Raw genomic sequence first — 17,696 nt, 5'->3', positions numbered from 1 at the left:
ACCTAGTCAAGATTTATCTTAGTTACTAAAGACACTGCAATTACTAAAGACTATCTGATGACAGAATTCTAAGAGATGAATGAGGGGCTTTAGACCAGTTCATAACATGCAACTACATTCAGCACTGGCAATTGCAGCAGGGAGCCCCAGGACTCCTTTACTACTCATCTGGGGCACCAGTCCCTTCCCAGATCAACACAAAAGCAGCATACAGAAATCACATTCTCCAGCTCTGCTTCTCAATGACCTTTTCCTGACGAAAGCTTAGAATGAGGTTTCCATCCTCGCTCTGCATTCCCTGCCAGACACTTAAAACATTTTTGTCCGAAATTTTGCATTATTGTGTTCTTTTAGCTCTTGTCATTCTGAGGTCCCATTTGCATTTTATATTCTTCTATTCATTACTTCAGCAACATGTCATTCACCTCTCCAGTGTTCACTGGGATTTTCATAGACGCAAGAAACTACAATCATTGTCTCTCCCTACTTCAAATTTGTCTCCTCTTCAAAATGAAGTCTTGGCGTGTCTAACGTATGTGAGACCTACAGGGCAAGTTCAACACAACTAAAGCCCAGCTTCTGGTCTTCTTTCCCAAGCATTATTTTAACTCTTTACTCTCAGTCCTTCATATTTACAGATCAACCTCCAAAGCTGGGAGCAGAAACTATGAGACCGCTACAAAGATAAGAAGCCAGCTACCTCTCATATAGCACATGCTGCCACACGCTTAATTCATTGCATGATTCATCCTTCCTTGTCTTTCCTCTTACTGCTATATCCCACGTGCTAGAAAGAGGCTATCTCCATACTAGAGTTGACTAATTTTATTACATTTCCAACTGTGCCCATTTATCATTTTTTCTACGCTGTCTTCCCCTTCTCTTTTGGAGAGTACTCCTCATAAACACTCCCTACATCATTTCATTAGCAAGTTTCACATTCCTCTTTGCAAATGCACTCTGGCATCTATCATTTTGTTTTGTACAAAGAAAATGCATTGATAACAGGCCACTGTGTGCTTATACCACATCTAACAGGGAGACCAAGAGCAACCCATACTTTTTTGCATTTCACTGTAAGCATATATATTTGCACTATGAATTCTTGGTAGCAATACCAAACCATTTTTGTATGGAACTTCACAAGATCTAACGTAAACATGATACATTCATTTGTTGGCAAAAGTGATTTCTAATAAAACAACATCACAGAATGAAGATCTGTAATGTGGCTGCATTTGATAACTTCAACTTTGTGCAAGACAGATCTATCAAAAAGATTAAAAAAATAACTATATAAAAATATAATTTAGCTATATTCTTTCGTTAGATCCAAATCAGAGTATGGGCCTCACTATTCTTCTAGTCTGAGTTCTCTTAATATTCACTGAATCACTGAAATGTTGATTTCCAGCTATGTAATTGGCCCCTTTAGATATGTAAGGAAGAAAGATATTAGACATTTAATAGTATAATATTTGAGTTTATTTCCTGTACCTATAAAATTGTATGCCATTTTGTTTATAGTATGAGATGGGACTCTACATAATTAAAATGTTCAGTTTTAATGTTTTTTGTTTTCTTTTTAAATCCTTCACGTTGCATTGCCCTTCACTTTACTTTTTACACTTACCCAGCACTGAGCCTTAAGAGCTGGAATTTAAATCTTTTATTTCTGTCTGCTTACTGGTCTTCATAAACACACTAACCTAGCAATGCACAACGCGTATCAAATGTAACTTCAGCTTTTGCCCATAATGGCCAAGCAGCTGAAACCCTGCTATAGTTTTTTCATTCTGACATTTTATTTATTCTTAAGGACATATCAGCTTTACAATGAGTTTAGAAAATGCAGCTCTGACCCAGACTCAAAGGAATTTGTGGAAAAAATAGGTACTTCAACAAATAGTATAATTTGCAGTTTTCCATCTTTTAAACAATCCAATGCAACACAATTAAGTTGGGAAACAAATCAGACCTCTAACTGCCCTTACTGCCACTCCTGGATCATACATTTTTGAAAAAAGGAAGTAACTACAACTCCAATTACAAGTGGGGTTTTATCAGCTTATGAAATATCATTAACATTTACCACCACATGGAATCTGCTTTTTCTGTCTCCTTCCCACAGTGGATGGTCTGTTCATCTTCCTTATGATTTACACTCCAAAGAGACCACACCACATTTAAATTGGTGACTGAGTGTTCCATCCCCCTCCCCAGCACCTCAAAATATTAAATTTCCTTTGCTTTCCTGCCAAAACAAGAAAAATTCAAGAGTCACATCTAGGCTTAGATATTTGTGCTGAGCGGTAGTTTGTTCCTCAAGTAGTTTTGCGTATTACTCAAGAACAGTTATTAATTGTGAACAACATTATATTTACAATTTCTGAAGTTTTTGAAGGAATGGCAAGAGCAATGCGAATATCACAAGTGAAGGGAAGCAGTACGACATGAACAAGTTGAACTAAGTTGAACATACACTTATTACAAATTTATGCAAGGAAACCATGCCTTGTAGAAATAAATGTTAAGACATTTCCTACCATTTTGATTACATTTCTGGTTCTGCTGCAGACCAAGTGCGTGATCTTCTGTAAATTCTGTAAACTTCAATTTTCAAGAGCTTGGCATGAGAATACACAGTTCCAGTTGAACAGAAAATGATGCTTAAAAATTCTGAATCCCTGCCTATCACTGTTCTCACCGTACTAAGTAACTGAAGCATCTTTTATTCTTACCAAGATCTGACATAGTCCAGTGATGAATGTCTTAGGAAAGCTTTAAAGTAAATAAATGGTAAATTGCAAAGAAATACACCAAAGCTATATGATGCTATATTACTCTTAATTTAATCACAGAACTAGTTACCTCAGCAAGCGAAATAAACATTTTCTCAGAACTATTCCAATGGAAAGAAAGGAATGAAAATATTAAAATAATCATGCTTCTGTGTCTGTGCTTATATACTACTTGGATACTATAAAAGCATCTTAGAATAATGGTGTTTACCCACTCTCATTCCACTACATTGAGTTCTTCAAAGAATACTCAATATCAATCTGGCTACACTTAGACTGAATTGGTGGCATGGGGTAAAGAGGAGCACTAACAGTAACTATATTCAGTGAATTTTGAATTTAGCATCAGAAAAAACACATATGCTGCTTAGTGTTTATTTAATGTTGTAGTGGGTTTACGTGGCAAGGTTTTCGTAGCAGGGGGCCATACGGGTGGCTTCTGTGAGAAGAATCCAGGAGCTGCCCCATGTTAGATAAGGGCCCCGCTGCTGGTCAGAGCTGAGCCAATGAAGCGATGTTGTTTGTGCCTCTGTGAGAATATATTTAAAGAAAAGGAAGAGATGAAAAAAAAATGCTGGGGAACAGCAGCTGGGAGAGAGATGAGTGAAAAGCAGCCCACAGACAGCAAGGTCAGTGCAGAAGGAGGGCAGGAGGTGCTCCAGGCACGCAGCAGCAGTTCCCCTGCGGCCTGTGGAGAGGCCCCTGGTGGAGCAGGCTGTCCCCCTGCAGCCCACGGGTCCCACACGGAGCAGATCTCCACGCTGCAGCCCGTGGAGGAGCCCCCGGTGGAGCAGGTGGATGTGGCCTGGAGGAGGCTGCGGCCCATGGAGAGCCCCTGCAGGAGCAGGCCCCGGGCCGGAGCTGCAGCCCGTGGAGAGGAGCCCACGCAGGAGCAGGGGGTCTGGGGGAGCTGCCGACCATGGGGGACCCATGCTGGAGCAGTTTGTTCCTGGGAGATGGACCTTGTGGTATAGACCCATGATGGAGCAGTTCAAAGAGCTGCTGCCTGTGGGAAGCCCAGGCTGGATCAGTTCGGGAAGGACGGCATCCCATGGGTGGGCTGCCCCCACGTGGAACAGGGGAAGGGAGTGACCGGGAAGGAGCAGCAGAGACAAAGCATCAGGGACTGAGCACAGCCCCCATACTCCATTCCCCTGTTCTGCTCAGCGGGAGGAGGTTGAAGAGGGTGGATGGGGGGAAGGTGTTTTTGGTTTCTTTCCTTTGTTTCTCACTTCTCTAGCTTGTAAATAACAGGCAATAAATTTTACTGTCTCCCTACTGTGAGTCAGTTTTGCCCATCATGACAATTGTTGAGCGTTCTCCCTGTCCTTATCTCAGACCTTGAGCCCTTTGTATCGTATTGTCTCCCTCTTTCCCTTTGAGGAGGGGGGAGTGAGAGAGCAGCTGTGGTGGAGCTCAGCTGCCCACCTGAGTAAAACCACCACCAATGTTGATTCCAGTACCTAGAAGAAGAAAAGAGAGAAAACACTGGCTTTTTAGGAGACAGTTCTTTGACATCAAGGTGAATATTCAGAGTCAATGGGAATAAGTTAGTCCCAAGCAATGAAGAAATGGAAATGAAGGAGAAACAACAGTGGAAATAAGAAGGAAGATGAGGACTTTTCGAGGAATGCTACCTGCAGAAGATGAAGAGAATGAAAATCACTTCTATCACTAACAGAAAAATGGCTCAGTACAGATAAGTGAATTCCTTCCATTAGGGAATGGGCTGGTTAATGAAATCTCAGAAAATCTGTTCAGCTCAAGCTGCAGCAATTGTAAATGACAACTGTAAAAAAATGTGTCTCATGTTCAATTTTTGAGTAAGAGATTTCCTATTTGTTTAGCAGTAGTTAGGGGTACTAGGCTGGCAGCATTATGTCTCCCAGCAGCCCACGTCAGACAGCCTGGATGATGGCATGACCATTTGAAGTGTCAGAAGGCTGGGTGCTGCCCACACTGCAATTTAAACCACTGTGAGGTGTCTCGTGCTCAGCAGGACTACGACTGTTCTCCACAGATAGATATGATTCCTCTGTCTTCAGTTGGATTTGTAAACAAATTCTGCTGACATAATTTGAATTATTTTTTTTAATCCTCTCTATAGTAGAAACAAGGATGCTCTCCTCCCCAACACTCCTTTCAGATTATTATCACTGTATGCTAGAGATTCGCTGATAAGCAACGCATCTACCAAAAGCAAGTACTGGAGAAAGTTAGCCTGAATTCAATTAATATTCAATTTAGAATTTAATTAAATTAGTAGTCTGAAATAGAAAATTCGAACATTTTAAATACTGATTATGGTTTTCTTTAGAAAATAGGTTTTGAGACAACATATTTTGCATTGTGAGACTTTTAAAAACCATTTAATTCATTCATAACAGAACTTACTTGAATTTTACCTAAATTAAAAGGAAAATAGATTGAGAAGATAAAAATACTTTCTTAAAAAAGAGTTTACATCATGTCTCAGCTTAGGCGTAAGTGCAGAACTGTTTTGGATGATCCTGAAACAATTTTTTTCCTTCAAATATTTTTCAGTTATGCTGTCAGACATTTCTTTCTTGCTCTGCTCTAATACTACTATATTGTGCTGACCTTCTCTACCAAACTGTAGTAGGGGAGCTACCAAGAGACTGTTTGAGCAAGCTGTTAGGAAAGAGAGGAAAGCAGCAAAAAGCAAATAAATAATTACTCTCCTGACACCTGTGGCCCTAAAAATGAAATAATGGGACAGACAGAAGTATGCTCTGTCCTGGAACCTCTACTTTATCCCTTCTTTGGGCTTTCTGATATTTTTGACAAGGTTTTCATCATCTCTCAATATCGATATAAATATCAATGAGAATTGCACATCTAAACAAGGAATTACAAAGATTAAAAAAAGTTTCTGTATGATCTAAAGATGATGGCCAATCTTAATATTTTTGAAGGTTGAGATGCTCAACATACTAGGTTGTAACTGCAACCAGGGAGTAAAAACTCAGAAAGAAGCTGCTGAAAAATACAGAACAAGCTATCAACAAAGCAAGAGGAATCTGCTAAGTAGGGAAAGTCAAATCAGTCCCAAGAAATTTACACAGGATAGATTACAATCTGTCACGACAGAGAATTCAAAATGATCCAAGAAAAACACCTAGACAGAAAATCTGTGAAGCCCCAAAGTCAAAGTCCCCACAAGCAGCACATGGCGCTACACATGCTGTAACAAACAGTGCCAACAAAAACAATGTTCTTCTGTACTGTGCGTGCAACCCACTCACCTTGTGCTTTACAAACATCAGACCCACCCCCGACACTTAGGAATAAGAGCCCTAAGCCAGCATGTGTCACCAAACCCCTCTTTTCATTGATCTTCCAAGAAATATCTACCTCCTCCTCTAAATCTGTTCTCTCATCTCTATATATCAGTGTTGTCAACAGTCATACACAAAAACATACCTTAACTACTTTATCAGTCTCAATCATTTTACAAGAAATATTCTGTGCTTAATTTTCTGTTGAATTGCATCTTTTGCAGTCGTTTCTCCTAACACCAGGTTGGTGTAAATCACTACTTTGATAATTGGGGAATTTTTCATGTTATTTTTAGTTATTCATGTTATTTGTAGTTGTACCGCAAATAAAAATAGCTAATCAACCAACTATGCAAGTGAATATTATTTATTGTGTTAAAGGTTAAAATTGTACAACCAGGATCTATCGCGTATTAGGTCATTATAATGCCCACCACTTCAGTAACAACCCCATTTTGTAACAAGTGAGAAGTGTTGCAGAGTAAGACCTCAATGCCAGTGTATGCTCAAAAGCATTTGCTGGAGCCACAGGAAAAAAATAAAATAAAATTTAACTTCACGGAGCAGGAAGATATTCACAGAACAATTTGACAAATACTGCAGTATGGCTTTGAAATGTGGAAATGTCCACTCAAGTAGCTGTGACCATGTTTTTAAGAAAAAATATGTGCTAGACAGATATTGGACAGAAAGCTGACCTAAAACTGATGTGTGAGGGGATATGAGATAGAATTGGGAAAAGACCCCCGACAGCAGGAACACAACATATGGCCAAATGCTTTTCGGACATTAAAAATTCTTTTTTTTGTAGCTCTGCAAAAATGTTTTATCTACTTCACTCCATAAGAAATGAGATCTCAAAATGAAGCATTTTACTCTAAAATTTGTTTTTAAATAAGCATTATTTTAAGAAATTCTACTAGTCTGTGGCATTTACTGCCACGATAAAATAATCTTGGAATCTCAGGACCGACCAAAACATCCTTAAACCCACAATATTATCTTACTCAACTAATCCATTAAACAGAGCATGCATGTCTGTGAGGCCTGAGAGCTTCTCTTAAGTATCCCTTGCCCTCCACCCAGAAATAGCTTTAATTTGTAAGAATGCTTCACTTAACATAATATGAAGCATTTCTTTCGCCTCTTTATTTAAATTTCTTTACATAAAAAAATACAAAATAAAAAAGAATGTGCTTTTTCATCATGAATGAATTCAGCTTTTTATGCCAATGACAAATTATTAAAACAATCAGTATCCCTTCCCCTCCCCCCCCCCCCCCCAAAGTATTGCAAGGTCATAAAGTGAAGAGAGATAAGATCACAGATGGCAATCTCTCCCCTCAGCCCCCACTGCAACTTTTATCACAGTAGCCTTATGTGTAATAAAGAGATTTATTACATATCCTCTACTGTGTTGCTTTAGTTTCTGAATATATATACTAAGGAAAATTAAGTAATAAACATCTTAAATTTATATCAGTTAGTTTAGGCATACTAAAAACTAGAACTCTGAACACCAAAGCATACAATAAATTCATACGAAGGTAGTTCATACAATAAGGACATTCTTAAAATCTGCCTTGATTAAAATTCTTCAAAACAAACTGATGTCTTCTGCAATATACCTCTAAGAACTATGAGGTATTGTATAGAAGACTGCTGAAAAGGAAGAGAGAGGGAACCATAAACAAGCCAGAACCCTTAGATGACAGAATAGCGAGTTAATGTAATGTTTTGTCTGTTTGCATTCAGTTTTTGTACTGTGCCATTCTCAGGCATCCTAAGTTTTAGTTTACAGAAATGCTGTTTCTTCACTTCTCCTACTGCTGCTCAGTTGTTCTTTCCCTGGTCCAGACTCTCTGAGTTTAGTAAAAGCAGATGAGACTGTCAGGTTCCAGTCTGAGATCTTTCACTCCTACTGCTTTCCTTCCCAAAGTCCATATGAAAATCACAAATACACTAACTCAGTTTGAAAGGTTAAATTCTAAACCAAACTTGAGAAAAGCAGTAAGTTTTCCAGTATGTACTAAAATCTTAAGGAGGAACATGCTGTGTTTCTAGAACTGGAGAAGCAATTCAGGAAATTGCTGAAACTGCAACACTCTTAACAGGGGCCTTGTGTCTATGGTGCAGCTCACTAGGCCACACCACACACAATGTGCTTAGGAGGACTACTACCAAAACAGGCCTGGTTTTAAACACTAAAGCGTGTCATGGAGGCAGTGTGACAAATGTGACACCACTGTTTCATGCTTGATGCTACAAGCAATCTTACTGTTATTTAACCTATTCCAGATCAACCCAGTGCAGAAGGAGAAGCAAACTCGTAGTAGGTGGCTTTGCAGGCAGTAGGCCTTAGATGCTAGCAACGCACAGTCTGTGACAAAACTCATTAATGATTAGTTCAGCAAAGACATGCTCTGTAAAACAAGGACACACCATCAGAAAATCCTGAAGAAAAAGACTTAAAATGCAACTTCTAGCACTAAGTAAATAACTAGCAAAAAAAAGATAAGCCTCTGAATACTGAGAGGGATGAATACTGAGACAAGACTCAGAAACATGACATTTGAGTGTCTCCTCAAAGTTCATTCAGACTGTGCAAACCCCTTGTATTTAAACCATTTACCCTAGAGTAAACCACACCACAAAGGGACAAGCAAAAAATGTATGCGTTAGTGAAGCAAACAAGACCTTACATTTTCTTTGTCTACTATTACATTTTATTAGCACACAAATTACAAGAGGGCACTTTCAGAGGGCTTACACTGATCATTGGGTCCTGAAAGACACAGACGAAGGGAAAGCAGTTTCCCTTGAAAAGATTTGTGTGTTTGTTGGCTTCTTCCCCCCCCCAACTGAAATCTGGTTTAGAGCACAGTCCTACAAGCAACTGTATTGCTATGTTGGTTATAACAATCTGCAGTGGCAGCAAAGAGCCTCAAGGTATGTCAGGATACTGCCCATCCCATGTTACAGGGAGGCCTGTACTCTAAGCCACCCAAAGCAGGACTGTAAAACACTCAGGTTTTGTTTGTCTGCTTTTTCTAAAGGATCGTGCAGAATTCTGAAGGGGAAAGGGTACATTTTTGGTAATGGGGAGTGGCTGCGATCGGAGAAAGCAGCATGTTCGTGTGAACATCAACCACCATGCAACATGTCTGAACAGAAGGTAATGAGACCCTGATGCTCAATGGACCTGTGCTGAATACAGCAGTATTTCTTTTCTAGAAGCATAAAGTTTGTCAGATTTAGAAATATTATCCACAAATCAGAGCTTAAATTCAGTAGCAGTACAAGTTTGGGACTGCCTCTGTCTAAAGTGGGGAACTCCACAATCAACTTCTTTCATTAGTTCTATGTAAAACAAACCCAAGAGAATATAAATTCTCTGCCCCCCCCCCACCCCCCCCCTTTCCTGAGGCATTTTGGTTTTGTTTTCTATTATTATTATTATTTTTTTGTGGGGGTGTTTTTGTTGTGTTTTTGTTTGTATTTTCTTCTAATGGTTGACGCTGGGTATATGTACATCATTTACCTTTCTCTATAAAACTTCCTTCTAGTTTGTTAGGATAAACCATAAGAAGACAGCAAATGAGGCTGGGGACTTCGCAATGACTGACAGCTAAAAAATTACTTAATAGACAATTCCTTAAGTGTAGCATTCCTCATTCTGCCTCTTCATTAAACCAGTCAGAACATAGTTAAGCTGCCTTGTTTTTTTTTTTTTTAGGCTCCTCAACTGATAGAATGGTGGCACAGTGTTTAACTTCATGTTAGGCCAGTACTATATTTTTGTTCATTTTCTCTGTAATAGCATGTATGTTATAAACAAATTTTTTCACCCTACACATATATTTGTTTTTCCCTAAAGCAAATTAAATATTACGGTGGAAAGATTCTAGACAGCAGCCTCAATACTAGCAAAAATTTAAAAGTTAAGCTTAAATTAAGCTCCAAAATTCACATTTAAGGCACCTACAGAAACATGTGAGTTTCATAATAATGAGCAGTATTAAATCTACTATAATGGCAGCTGCTGACTAAGAAGTTGCAAATGCTACGCCAACTTCTTACCTGTCTAAAAAGGGATGTTAGGCAATTAGTTTTTTTTGGAAGTCTTTGTCACAGTACAATATCATTAATTACCACCCACTTACGTAGGTATTCTTCATTAAACTACAAAATGGATTAAACATTCTGGCCCAATATCAGTCCCCTGTTTTCAGAGGAAGATGAATACAGATCCCACATTAGTGTCTTAATGGAGGACACAAACTTGTACAGATGTGTGGTCAACTATCAATATCCATCTTTATTAAACCTACCAGAAGGAGCAAACAAATAGAATTTTAACATATAATCAGTTTCAATACAATCTACTCCACATGCACCCTCGGAGCGGTGAAATTCCTCTCCTAAATGTTTCCCCCATTCTAAGATGAATTCTTATAAAGAGGGAAACAGCCCTTAACCACTGGTAATCAGATGGTGTAAGATCAGCTTAGGTGAAGGAGACATGATTCACATCACTGCCCTAAATTTCAAGTTACAGAGTCATAATATCCAAAGGATATTTATTTTCATTAATGAGAATGCTCTGCCAACAGGAAAGGCTGATGGAAACTGAAACCCCAGGTTGGGTGACACCCGGAGAACCAGGCATACACCCAGCCACAGAGCTACAATGGAAAACAATGGAAACAAAACAATGGAAGGTTTGGCTATCCTGCAGCAGCAAGACATTCCTGATTTATCTACAATACCTCATCTCCTGTGTTGCCTAATCACTTCTTATGTATTTTGTACCTATGTATACATTTTCTTTCCTCTTTCCACTTCACACTTTTTTTTTAGTAAGTTTTCTTCATAAATATCAAGAAAATTTTACATTCTAAGCCTGTCTTTGCAGCACCCAACATTCCTCCCAAGATGATCTTAGGTGTGAGTATGTTAATTACCACTCACACACTGGATTGGAGGAATCAGCAGCTTTTCTACTACTTTAATTACTTGCAAATATTTTTACCACCACTTTATCTAGGACATGGATTAGGGTCTCACTGTGCTAAATGCTATGCAGCAGAGAGGCATCCCCTGGAATAAAGTGTTTCTTTTAAGCACACACTGAGACAGCACATGGACACAGGCCAGCAACCAAAAAATAAGCCTTTCAAAATGTATTTTGGTATCTCAGCATATCACTGGTCTGAGACAACAGAATTCACACACACAGAGCAGAAATCCAAGAAAAGCTACTGAGGGAACTGGCAGTGTATCCACTACCACATTGCAACGGCCAACATAACGCTCACTTTCTTTGTGCTAAGCTTCTGAAGAAACATCTCTTGTATTTGTAAATGGGGAATTCAGGTGAGAGATGAATCCAGGCAGCTGTGTAACAGCATACACCAACATAACAGCATACTTTGTGCAATGCAGAGTTGGCTACACTTGTGTTTCTGTGAGGCACAAACAGCACACTGATGCACAGATACCACAAGATGTGCTAGACTTGTAAGTGGGCTGCAATCCTTTTCTCCTACGGTCAAACCAAACTTGCCGTGGTGAGGCTCTTGTTTATGACAACCTCAAATACCTATTTGTGCACATCGTGATGCTGATGCTTACATACCCAAGCACTACTTCAATTTCCAGCACACTCACTGCTCACGTAAGGAGTGCTAGTACAAATCAGCTTCAAAGTAGTGAAACGTTATCTGCAGTATCCAAGTTTTTTCAGCTATGTACAAGCTTGGGAAAAAACATTAGGTTTGCTTAATAGATTTCACAGATAGAAGCTACCTCATAAACTTAAAACATGTAGTGCAAAGAAATTTATTTATTTTTTATTTTTTTTATTAAAGCTCTACCAGAAGTTCATTGCTACTTGAGAAAGCTTATGGTCACAATGCTTAGATGCTTAGAATTAGTTATAGGATTGGGGGGGTATTATTTTCACTTTTTCAAGTGTTCCCACTGCTGAATCAATACGTAGACCACAGATGCACAGAAGCTGAGGCTTGAAGTCACCCCTGGAGGTATCTGGTACACCAGACAGGCACTTGGCAATTACACCGTGCAAAATTAGCCCTTTTAGACGCTAAAATAGGTGAAGGAGATGCCAGTGCATCACTCAGCCCCTTTGTTCATCACTCATGCTTCAAGAGATGATCCCAGCATGACACCTAGTGGCAGCAGCATATTTAACCCCATCAGTGCCTCTACAGCAGTGCTGTTTCCAATAGTCACACCTATTTTATTTTTTTTTTAATTTTCATTTTAAAAGTTTATTCTAGCTTACTTGCAGTTTCTTGGACACACTGAGAGAAATAAAAGCCTGAATACTCTCAAAAGTAGTGAACAGCTTTGTTTTCTTCACTTTTAGCCAGAATTAACTGAGATATATCAATAGCCTTTCTAAAATGCTAAATTCTGAATAGTCTAACATCCACTAACAAGTTATATGTTCATTTTTTTTTCTCCTTCGTTTCTGATCAATGTCTAAGGGATAGGAATTTCCCAACTAAATGACCTTAACAAGTCTGTCAATCCCTCTGAATTTAATACTATGTACACACTTTCTAACTACTGCTTTGCCTCCGTAACTTGAAATGAGACCTAAAAAAATCTTTAGGCAACTAATTACCACTGTCTTACTAAGTCGGGAGACCTCTTCTCTTTCCAGCCTTGGGCTTCAGTGTCTGCACTACTGGGGTGGCCGAACAGGCACAGCATGCCTCCGAGCCCCCCGTCTGCTCCTTCCACCAACACCTTTATCAAGAATCAGTAGGTCAATATAAAATGCCAATATGATTTGGAAATCCAAGTTTCCATTTAGATGATAGGGATGAGGGTATGTGATTTAATTACCCATCATACTTGGAAGGTTAAAGGTGCTGACGTAGCTACGATTTCAGCAGCTACTTGCGGAAAATTACAAAGGCACCATAAGAAGTTAAACAATTTAAAGTAACAAAATTGGACAATTTAAAAAGGAACACTATATTTAGTTTTGAGCTCTCAAATAGCAAAGTACATTGGGATGGAATTTCCATCTGAATATGGGTTGTGAATTTATAAATTACTTCAAATATTCCCAATGTATGAACCTCTACCCTCTGTCTCTGCAAAGAAGGGCAATGATTCTTCAGTGTTACACAAAAAAAGAAATTAATTATTATTATTTTTATCAGCACCTAAACTACAGTTTGGATGCTTGGTTGGCATAAGCAGGAAATCCCCAAAGTTTCTTTATAACTTAGAATAAATATTTGACAGTTCTCACTAGAACACAGGTTTTGGGGTGTGTTTTTTTTTTGCTTTTATTTTAATTTTCTTGCTTAAAATAAGGAAGACCAGCAAGCAAATCCAGCAACCAATAATAAGCCAGAATAAATTTTCAGGTGATAGTCTGATAGATATTTCAATGAACTTATTGAACAGCCTCAGGGAACCTCAGACTATCAAGACTCGATCACAAAGTATTGAAGCAGAAAAGACAACAAATTTAACATCTTGTATTTAACCGCCCTTTACAGAAGCATTATTATATAGCCATATTTACAGCCCCTAGGCTGACAGCTTTCTTTTCATTTGGAACTAGAATGTTTTTGTTGTTGTTGTTTTCCCCACTTCTGATTGCATCTAGATTGAAATTGCAGAGAAAATGATAGCAAATTTGACAGTTTCAATTCTGAGCAAAGTTTTTGGTAGTTCGTATTTTCATTCTAATTTTTTACATTAAGAAGGATATAATCTATTAGTCTCTTCCTTGGGAATCAAAGCTTAAATTTCTTAAACACATATTAGTAGTATAAATATATATTGCTATTGCCAAAAGAAGCCAGATTTTTTTTTATATTCTGAAAAAAAAATAAGTGATGCCACATTTTTTTTTTCAAATTCTGCATCATTTCATGAAAACACTGAAGAGCTTGTGACCACAGTTAGTCAACACTTTAGTCACTAGTCATATAAGCTAAACACCAATATCAATAACAAGGTTCTGAACAAAAAATAAATGACTTAGCACCTACAGTAAGTTAACTCTGAGCTGCAAAACCTCCAAGGAAAAGATTTAGGTTTTGTTTTAGAACATAAATCACATATGCAGCCTGCAATAGAACATATTATATGTATATAAACTATATTTTATATACAGGCATTATAGGTATTATCTCTAACATATAGATGTTAGATGATCAATAAAGGCCCGATTATATATACATACCTATATATGCACACACATATATACACATATGTACGTATACACACAGTCTCTCAAGATTGTCACCTTTTAAACACTAACAATATTGTCTTTTACAGCTTTATCTGCTTTGTCTCCCAACTGGTAGCATCCATTTTTAATCCTCTCACAGAAAAATAATTTACCGAATTAATGCAGTGATGTTATCTCCGAGATCAGTAAATTTGGTACCTCCACTAATTATAAGAATGTAAAGAAGCTTCTTACACAAAAATTGCAAGCCATTATTATTTGATATGCAGCAACGTTGCTCCTATTAGCTGTATGAACCAGCAAAAGGCTATTACGAACAGGTCTTATGCCTCTTTTATTTATTTATTTATTTATTTTAAAAAGAGGAATAAAACCACTATAACAGCAACAAAAAACACAGTGGCACTAAAGCAAGGCTCATTAATTTCATTAATTTCCAGGTCAGAAGAGGATCTCATGTCACTATCTCTTCAGCAAGCTAGGACTTTATATATATACACATATATATAAACAACCACCAAATAAAAAACAACAACCAATTTCAAACTACTTATTCTCAAATTTAGGGAAATATATTCTTAGACTGCAGTTATGTCCTTAAGGCTTAAGGTTCCTTATTAGTATATGCAAATACACTAATGGAAAGGAAAAAAACAAACTAGAAATATTCCCGAAATAAACAGCATTTTGCTATTTTCCTCTTCATTAGTACCAACCCCCCAGACACTAAGTCCATAAAATAAAAAATAACAAGTAAACCGCTTTTTGGTTTTAAGAGTGCTTCTTTGTTTTGTTAGAATGCTAACATTTCAAGGCCCTTAAAAATTATCTGCTTGACTACACAGTTGTGTGCATCAGGCTTATTTAACCTAATCTGCAACTCTCCTGTGTGGGAGTAGTAGGCTTAGAGAAACCCTGCACTGCCTCAGACTGGCTGTGTTCTGGAGTTAAGGTGGCTTCATTGCCCAAGGACTGACAGATGGATTCCCCTCTCAAAGGGCCTCCTCCAGGGACAAATACCCTTCTGCAATCTTCAAGAGACACTCAAGAAAAACATGAACATGATCAGTCAATGTGTTAGTAGTCTAGTGCTTGCACACAACCAGAAAACATTTGATATTGCAAGGCTTTTCAGTCTTACAAAGAACGGCATAAAAAAAACTCAATAGCTGGAAGACAGTAATTAATACTCAGACCTTAAAAAAAGAAAAGGAACGATGCAAATTCACGGTAGTAAGTGAAGCTCTACATTGAGATAGATTACCAGGGCAATAATAAATCATTCACAGCTTCACGTATTTAAAGCAAGGTTGGCTGTCTCTAAGGAGTGTGCCTAACATTTGTAGCATCTAAGATACAATCAGTAAGAAATTCTATAAACTGGAGAGAGGATGGATATTAAATAGGTTTCTTAATCATCAGAGAAATGAAATACTAACAGACTTCCAGCTGCAGTATTGAGATCATTTTATGTTTGATAAGTATATGAAAAGAATTTTCAAGCAAGCTTCCTCTTATAAAAGTGAAAACTGACTTTTGTGACTCCAAAGGTTCCCTTCCTGTTATATGCCAATGAATTAAATTTTATTCTTACCTTTTCTTGAGAAATTACAAAACAGTAATTATTAGAAAGCAACAATTTTGCTGTTATTTTATGGATATTGAAAATATTCATAGAGGTTCAAACAACTATTGAAATCCCCAGAGTGAAACACTGAACAAGCGGCATCTACTTTGAAAGTATACAGATAACTAGAAAGAGTTTAGCAGAAAGGCAGGTAAGAGAGAAACATAAACCAGGAGTACAGAAAAGCAGTGGAAGTCTTTTGCTTCAGGTCTCATTAAGAGAATGTGAGAACAGAATAAGTACCCTGTATCTGAACCCTGAACAGTGGCCAAAGACTAATGTTTAAAGGTAAACAAATGAAAAAGACAAAAAAAAATTTCTTCCCCTAAACACTCTTTTTCCTACAATACAGAAAAGGGAAGTCAGGAACAGAATGCAAACCTCATTTTTGATCCAGACTTAAAAAACAAGATCTGCATAGTGCACAATATAAATATATATAAACATATTTTGATAAACAAGTATGTATCTGCATAAAGTAATATATAGTACATTTAAATCCTGATAAGACAGAACTGCTGAGATGGGATAACTTGTGAAACAATAATCCCCAAGAAATTGGCCATTACCACCACTTAGGACTATTTTTAGTTCATTATTTTATCTGGTTGACTCCCTAATAAACTTACTCAATAGTTTCCTTAATTGGCTATTTTTAATTTATAATTTTAGCAAACTACTGAGCTGGCTAAGAAATATCTATTCAGATAAATTTCTTTTACTTGAAATTACTGCCAAGTGATTTTACCATCTGGACATTTACCTCTCTGTATCAAGTGAGTCACCACCACCAAAATAATTAGTGTCACATGAGAAGTTGCTTGAAGGGAAAAATAAGAAAACTAAAGTTAATTTTTCACAAGTCCCTAAGCAAGATATGAGCTTTAATTGCCATTTTCAGAAGTCCCTGTTCCTCTCATTTTCTTTAAGTGAAACATAAACACAGGCACTTATCTGAAGTATTAGAGCTTAAAGAACTACCACCTGCAAGCTGTGCCACAGTAACTGGCAAAACTCACGTTCTTAAAACGGACCAGCAGACTTCTCTCCAGTCTATCTGGACTCATAACAGACTTTCTGAAGACACCATCAGTCTCCCACACGCACCAGCCATGAGCCAGAACTTACCTGCTTCACAAACTCAGCCAGTTAAACACAACAAAGCAGTTGGACTGCTTCGGATACCTGCATCCCAAACATATTCCTTGGTTACTTAAACTAAGATGAGTGACTAAGTTCGGTGGATAAGGAGCCTTCCTGAATGATGTACTGTTGACTGCAATTTTAGGATGCAGCATCTACCAGACTTTCAGAAGGAAGAGCATGGGTTTGTAACATCACCTTCTCCAGCATAAAGCAGTGCATTTTTCCTTCTTCACTGCAAAATCTAAGATGGGGTTCAGAAAGACATTTTCTCAAGGGACAGACCTTTAACTCCCTAGTTTGAGAGGGTTTGCACATTTTGAAAAATAGCAATTATTATATTTGTCCCCAGAACAAAATAGGTAGGCATGCCACTTATCTGACAAGAAAAGGCAGCTCCTCTACATGCTCCTGGCTGGAATCTAGCTCAGCTCAGTAACAGTAAACAGGAAAGGATGCCTACCCAGCCCCCCTCCCCCCCTTTTTTCACCTCCACCTTGGCAGGGAGGGGAAGGAGGTGCTATTGATGAGGTGTGGGGTTTTTTGTTTGTTTTTGTTTGTTTGTTTTTTTTTCCCCCAAG

At 38.0% G+C, this 17,696-nt stretch overlaps 1 protein-coding gene across 3 annotated transcripts in view; it reads right to left on the bottom strand.

Moving 5' to 3' along the window:
• Positions 1-17,696, bottom strand: part of LRRC4C (leucine rich repeat containing 4C) — a 515,374-nt gene that overhangs the window by 387,528 nt on the left and 110,150 nt on the right. For 2 of the 3 annotated variants that reach the window (XM_080594586.1, XM_080594588.1), the window contains exon 1: positions 17,101-17,533. The exons of the other annotated variant lie outside the window; for it this stretch is intronic. The gene's annotated coding sequence lies outside the window, so the exon portion shown is untranslated. Of the gene's footprint in view, positions 1-17,100; positions 17,534-17,696 lie in introns of those variants that run through there. 3 annotated transcript variants of the gene reach the window in all.

The sequence above is a fragment of the Anser brachyrhynchus genome (assembly GCF_964034855.1).
Source record: "Anser brachyrhynchus genome assembly, chromosome: 5".
Lineage (NCBI taxonomy): Eukaryota > Metazoa > Chordata > Aves > Anseriformes > Anatidae > Anser > Anser brachyrhynchus.
The sequence above is the reverse complement of the archived record's forward strand: the minus strand, read 5'-3'. Positions and strand labels throughout refer to the sequence as shown.